This window comes from Brachyistius frenatus, unplaced genomic scaffold (assembly GCF_029030835.1).
Source record: "Brachyistius frenatus isolate BFR_SWC_R1_liver_20210118 unplaced genomic scaffold, ASM2903083v1 Contig_406, whole genome shotgun sequence".
Lineage (NCBI taxonomy): Eukaryota > Metazoa > Chordata > Actinopteri > Embiotocidae > Brachyistius > Brachyistius frenatus.
The window spans coordinates 45,643-51,642 of NW_027211005.1; the positions used below are offsets into that span (position 1 = coordinate 45,643).

Below are 6,000 nucleotides of genomic sequence, written 5' to 3' on the forward strand. Positions count from 1 at the left end.
TTGCGCATACTTATAAATTTCGCTCTAACTCTAGACTGCAGGAATTGTTTTTTTGAAATGTACTCTGGTAGTATTTGATTGCAAGATGGCTACGTTTTTCCCCAAAGTATCTCATGGATGACTGGCTGTAAAATTACACCTCAGTATAATGGAAGACATTTCTTGGACATGCACATGGATGATTTCTTATCCCTTGTCTGGGAATGATGCTTTTCGATTGCAGTTTGATCAGACTTTATAAAGTGACAGTGCTTCATAAGAAGTACTGGTGGTGATGCTGTTAGTGTTACTTTTTATCTTCTGCTGGTCATTTGCTTGAGGCTCGGGGTTTGGGAAAGCAAAAGAGTTTTGTTTTAATATATTACCAATGAAGTTATGTTGAAATAATGTTAACAACAATGGCCTTTAAAAATGAGAGAAAACATTACCTGAACGTTCCTTTGGAAATATTCCTTTGACATACAGCCACGGTAGCAAAGTCTCTTAACTTGCCGTTATCATGAACTATTGTAGTATAAATTCTTTGCAGTAGTTGTGACCCTGATGAAATCCCTTTTGGCTCTATTTGAAGAGACATGAAAGACGACAGTTCTAACCACCTTGCGTCCAAAATTAGAAATTGATGGCAGGCCCATTAACAGATTATTAAGTATATTCACCCCTCTCAAGTCATCCTCCTCCTCCACCTCCTCTGTCTATTCTGCCCTCTCTCCCCGGCTACTACTGCTGGCTGGCAGATCTCCAGCTCGTTTATCCTGGGTGTAACCAAGCTGTCCTGAGCTGTGTCTGGGGCCGGGCTTGGCCAGAGCTGGCCTGAGAAATGGTTGGTTCCATGCTTCAGTGGGCCCAGGCAGGGGTGCAAATACCTGCTAAGACCACCCTCTGACAGGCATCTGATCAGCCATGGGGAGGAAGACTGATGGGACCATCAAAAAACAAATACACACACACACACACACACACACACACACACACACACACACACACACACACACACACACACTGAGGAACCCTCCGTTATGTTATTCTCACGTCTGGTTTCCAGCCTGATGCTTAATGAAGAGAGAGTGGGCTGAGACCCGACAGAGTGTGTGCATATGTGATAGAAAGAGGAGGATGAGTCAGTTTACTGGAGGGTGGGGTTGCCAGGCAGACGTGGCATGACGAAGGGATGGTTAGATGAAAATCTGAAAGTTGGTGCATTGAAGTGAATCAGTCGCATTTATCTTGCAGAATGGTTTATGTGGCAACATCTCTTTCATTATATAAATGTTAATTTCTTTGGTTTACTTTGGTAATGGAAAATACTGTAATCAAGCAACTGGTTTGCCTCATGGGCAAAATCAATTGCTATTTTTCTATTCAATTCTCCAAGTCATTGATTTACCAAGTATTCCTAAATATAATCACATGCTCCTCAAGATTGGCATAAATCCCTTTCACTGAAGCCAGTGAATCAATTTGAATGCATTAGTCCCCTATTCAGCTCAGTCTCATGTATTTGCTTTTCAACCCAAGAGCCTGTGAATGAGATGATAGAATGTATTCATTATACAACAGTGTAATTCTTTTTTTCCCATTTGCTCTGTTTGTCTTTCTAAATATCTGACTGTAATGACACTCCAGTGTGATGAATGGAGAGGCGGTTTGCCATCCCTCTTCGTAAGCCGCTTCATATGGAAGCCATTCATCACACACTGATACAAAACACAAGAACACAGCTTGTTAAATGTTTCATGGTGCTGTAACTGTCTGAGAAGTGACCAACGATCCTTTTAGGAGCTGAAATCATGCCTGTCATTTATGGATCTGAGCAGTGGAAGCTGTGTTCACCTGACAATGACCTGACATGACTCCCCGCAAAACTAAACTCATTAAACTTCTCCATTCTCTCTTTTTTCTTTTGTTTCAGACTGGGAGGATTTACACACTTATAAAACATACACCCAGCACTTCACATTCACACATTCACACACTCACCTGTGTGCGTGCACACACACACACACACACACACACACACACACACACACACACACACACACACACACACACACACACACACACACACACACACACACACACACACAGTAAACACAAAGAAGAATTTCTGTGGCCAGCCAATGAGGAGGAAGACTAGGTGGAATGGGACGTTCCCAGTCTCCCCGTCACAACCTCTCTATGTCGTACTCAATGGATGGGGTAGCTGATAGTGAGTGTGCACGTCATTATTTGTTTATTTGTTTGTGTGTTTGAGAAAGAATGGATGTGTTTTGTGCACATATAAGACACATTTGTGTGTAAAGACATTAACGTGTGCGCAGTTACATTGTTTAAGAGTGTGAATGTTTTTTTCTTTTTTCTTTTTTTCTTTCTTTAGTTTCTGTATAACCGCCATTTGTAAACCGTGACAAGTACGTGTCAAGAGTTTGTAAGCTGTAACTTTCTGAGAAATATTGTACTAAAATGCACTCAATAAACGCCTTGAAAAACAAGTCAATCACTTTATAGTGTGTAACTCATTGGACTGTAATTCTATTCTTATTAAGAGGAAGTCAAGAAAGCACAGTGGAAGGGTTATTATCCAGTAACACTACTGTCAGCACTGCGCTTGACTGTGATGTCTAATGCTTGGTTTCATTATGGCTAAGGAAATAAACAGCATTCTGTCACCGCCGGTCTGTTTGGCAGCACATGTTAAAAGCCATCAGCCACTAATAAATGAGGCATCACTACCATTACATAGAAACCCAAGAAAATGACTCTCCAAGAAAAGTGACAATATTTTGACAAAGTAGAGGAAATTATCCTCCCGTCTAAAATCTTATCTGTGCCTCGAACAACATACAAATGCGCCAGCAGTTATAGTGGTCTCATAAATTGCAGTTGCGAGAGAGACTTTCAGGGCACTTCACACACTGGAAACTGTGTTGCACAGTAATGATATGGTTAATGAGGTGAGTCAAAAGATATGGGGATATAGCCAACTCTCAGCATTCCTGCATAACAGTTTATTGACTCTAATTGATTGATATTATCCAGCTTCATATTAGCAGAAAGACTGCTTTCCAAGCGCTTGTGCCAACCAGAGAGGAAGCCAACAAGACTTGTGAAACAGTCAATTTTCTGTTTATGATATTAAATAAACTGCTTCAGTCGACACTTTGTTCTTCTCACTGCATGTTCTCCCTGTGCCTGCGTGGGTTCTCTCCGGGTACTCCGGCTTCCTCCCACCATCCAAAAAACATGCGTCTCAGGTTAATTGGTGGTTCTACAAAATGTCCTTAGGTGTGAATGAGAGCGTGAATGGTCTTTGTTTCCGTCTGTCTCTATGTGTTGGCCCTCTGATGGACTGGCGACCTGTCCAGGGTGTACCCTGCCTTTGCCCAATGTGAGCTGGGATAGACTCCAGCCCCCCCCCCCCCCCCGTGACCCTGTTCAGGAAAAAGCGGGTATATATAATGGATGGATGGATGGATTATAAAAATGGTTGACAAATTAAAGGAAAAAAATCCTTTGCAGTTTCTGATTATGACAGTGGAGTGTGCTCTCTTATCCACTGGCTGATACATGTTCGTATTTACAGAGTAGAAAGTGATGACAACAGTAAAATTACACAAGGGAGAGGCATGATTAAAATTATGTAAATAAACGGTAAATGTGTGAAGAACATGAATGCTGGAGGATGATGAGGAACCCCATGAGCTACCATAACTGGATCTGAGCCACATAACTTTCTCTTCTCACAAAACATCTGCAGCAAAGACAGGCTTTGTGTACCCATCAGAAATGAGAAAAGAGGTGAGGCTGAGCCTCCTGGGAGACGAAGATCAGAATCCAAGAAGGGTTTACAGTAAAGAAACACTGCCTGTTCATGTGAATTTCATAGCAGATGTTTCTACTGTGGGGAAACAGATTCACTGGTACAAAAACATTTACTGTAAATACGTAGAAAACTGCACTCTCCAACTGGCTGCACAAACAGGTAAGGCACATGTCAGTCTCTCAGATTCATGCAACCATGTGGGGTATGGATGAATAGGTATTGACCTTCATCTTATTTTCCTTGCTTCAAAACAGTGCTGCAAAGAACTGACTTTGGTCTTTGCAGAACAACATTATTACTGATCCTGCATTTTCTAAATCAAACTAAAGAGTATTTTAATATTGTTTTAATGATGATGATTTAATACTGGCATACCTACCTAAAGCAGTAATATAAAGTGAGTGTGTATTAAAAAAATTTAAACAAAAACATAACTTTGAAATTATTTGAAAAGAGTACTCCAGTAAAGGACAAGTACCACCAGGCTAAAAAAAAAAAAAAAAAAAAAAAAAAGCAGCATTTCACTGCCGCAGCTGGTTGAACGTTTCAGGTCTGCTTTTCACCTCTGATCAGATTGAGTATCACTGCTGTGCATCACCCAGTGTGAGGTCAGAAAAACATGAATTTCCAGGGGGCGTTGAGTTACTCTTTATGCTATAATGTTAGATTCATGTTTGCCCCCGTAAAAGGCAAGTCTGGCTTCTTATTTTTGTAATTTTGGCCATCCAGTGGTAATAATAGCATCATAACATTGTCAAATGCTGATATTTAGGAATGAATTCTGAATTAGAAACACAGTAACAGTAAACCCAGTTACCTTAACTGTCTATCTCAGTTTTAGTAATGACTACACTCACTGACTTCACCTACAACTTTCCATACATTGTCGGTGAAGGATTATTAATAACATTAAGTGTGCATTCACGTTAGGTTTTACCTCAGAATAAAATGAACGTGTTGACTTGTTTACGACCTGTCTTAATTTGTCTGAATGCTTGTTTCTCGCCCTTTTAGATCATGTTGTAGTGATGTTACCGTGCTCCCAGGATCACAGCAATTATTTGCTTACATAACCTTTAGAAATGAAGGCAATGCACCCAAGGTTTGTTAAAATGTTGACGCTGTCTGTGAAAGAAACCCTTTCAAACACACCCACAGGTTCCACAGGAGATGTCTAATTGCTCAGGAGACGGTTCAAGGTCATGGTTGATGGTTTAATTGCACTTATAGTGCTCCACTAATAGTAAAACAGATGTAATGACCATTGATACTGTGACATTCTTCATGGCATCCTCCCCCTACGTCTTTAGTTTAAATGAGCCTGTTTGTCACCTTAATCAGTGCAATTAGAGAGATAGAGGAAGATATTGCCCGACTGACAAGGAGCATTACATTACATTAGGTGTGAAAGCTGACGTGTGTGTGTGTGTGTGTGTGTGTGTGTGTGTGTGTGTGTGTGTGTGTGTGTGTGTGTGTGTGTGTGTGTGTGTGTGTGTGTGTGTGTGTGTGTGTGTGTGTGTGTGTGTGTGTGTGTGTGTGTGTGTGTGAGTAAGAGAAATGGGATGAAGTAGACAGATTGAGGCTGACAAAAAGCCAAAGAGATGAAGACAGAGATGAGTATAGAGAGCATTCTCTGTACGGTATACTTCATCCATAACAGGATGTTTATCACTGACGAGGGAGTCAGGTCACTTTATTTCACATTAAAGTCACAGGAAGTTTGAAAAGTGACTTCTCAGCAGCAAATCTTTGCCTTAATCAATATTCCCTGAGCAATCACCTGCGAGAAAGGGATCGGTGCGCAGCAGGGAACTCCTGCAGAGAGAAGAGGAGAGGAGTTGGAGAAAAAGCAATCCATCCAGTGGTGCAGATCTAAGTGTGAGACCAGAAAACTTGGTGTGAATACTGAGTGAAGGACAGCGGAGGAACACAGTAAACTATTTGACAAAGGTGATGGCACAGAGAGTCCTTGCAGAGAGAAAGAGGAATGATGGAACTGATAGTAATCATTTCTCAAATCCTTGTCCTGGTTATGTGTATGTGTGCTTATCTGTGCGCATGTGTGTGCATTTTTTTTTTAAATAAATATTTAGCAAAACACTGAAAACCTAACAAGACTTGAGTTGTGCTGATCCCCAGAAGCTGGTTGTTCGTCTTGTGAGATTGTCCAAGGCCTA

The 6,000-nt window shown here is 41.0% G+C and overlaps 1 protein-coding gene across 2 annotated transcripts in view; it reads left to right on the plus strand.

The window, feature by feature from the left end:
- The window catches only part of LOC138636778 (ephrin type-B receptor 1), a 41,677-nt gene extending 39,658 nt beyond the window's left edge, over window positions 1-2,019 (plus strand). For both annotated transcript variants that reach the window (XM_069725005.1, XM_069725006.1), the window contains exon 12: window positions 1,913-2,019. The gene's annotated coding sequence lies outside the window, so the exon portion shown is untranslated. The remainder of the gene's footprint in view (window positions 1-1,912) is intronic.
- The last annotated feature ends 3,981 nt before the right edge of the window (window positions 2,020-6,000 follow it).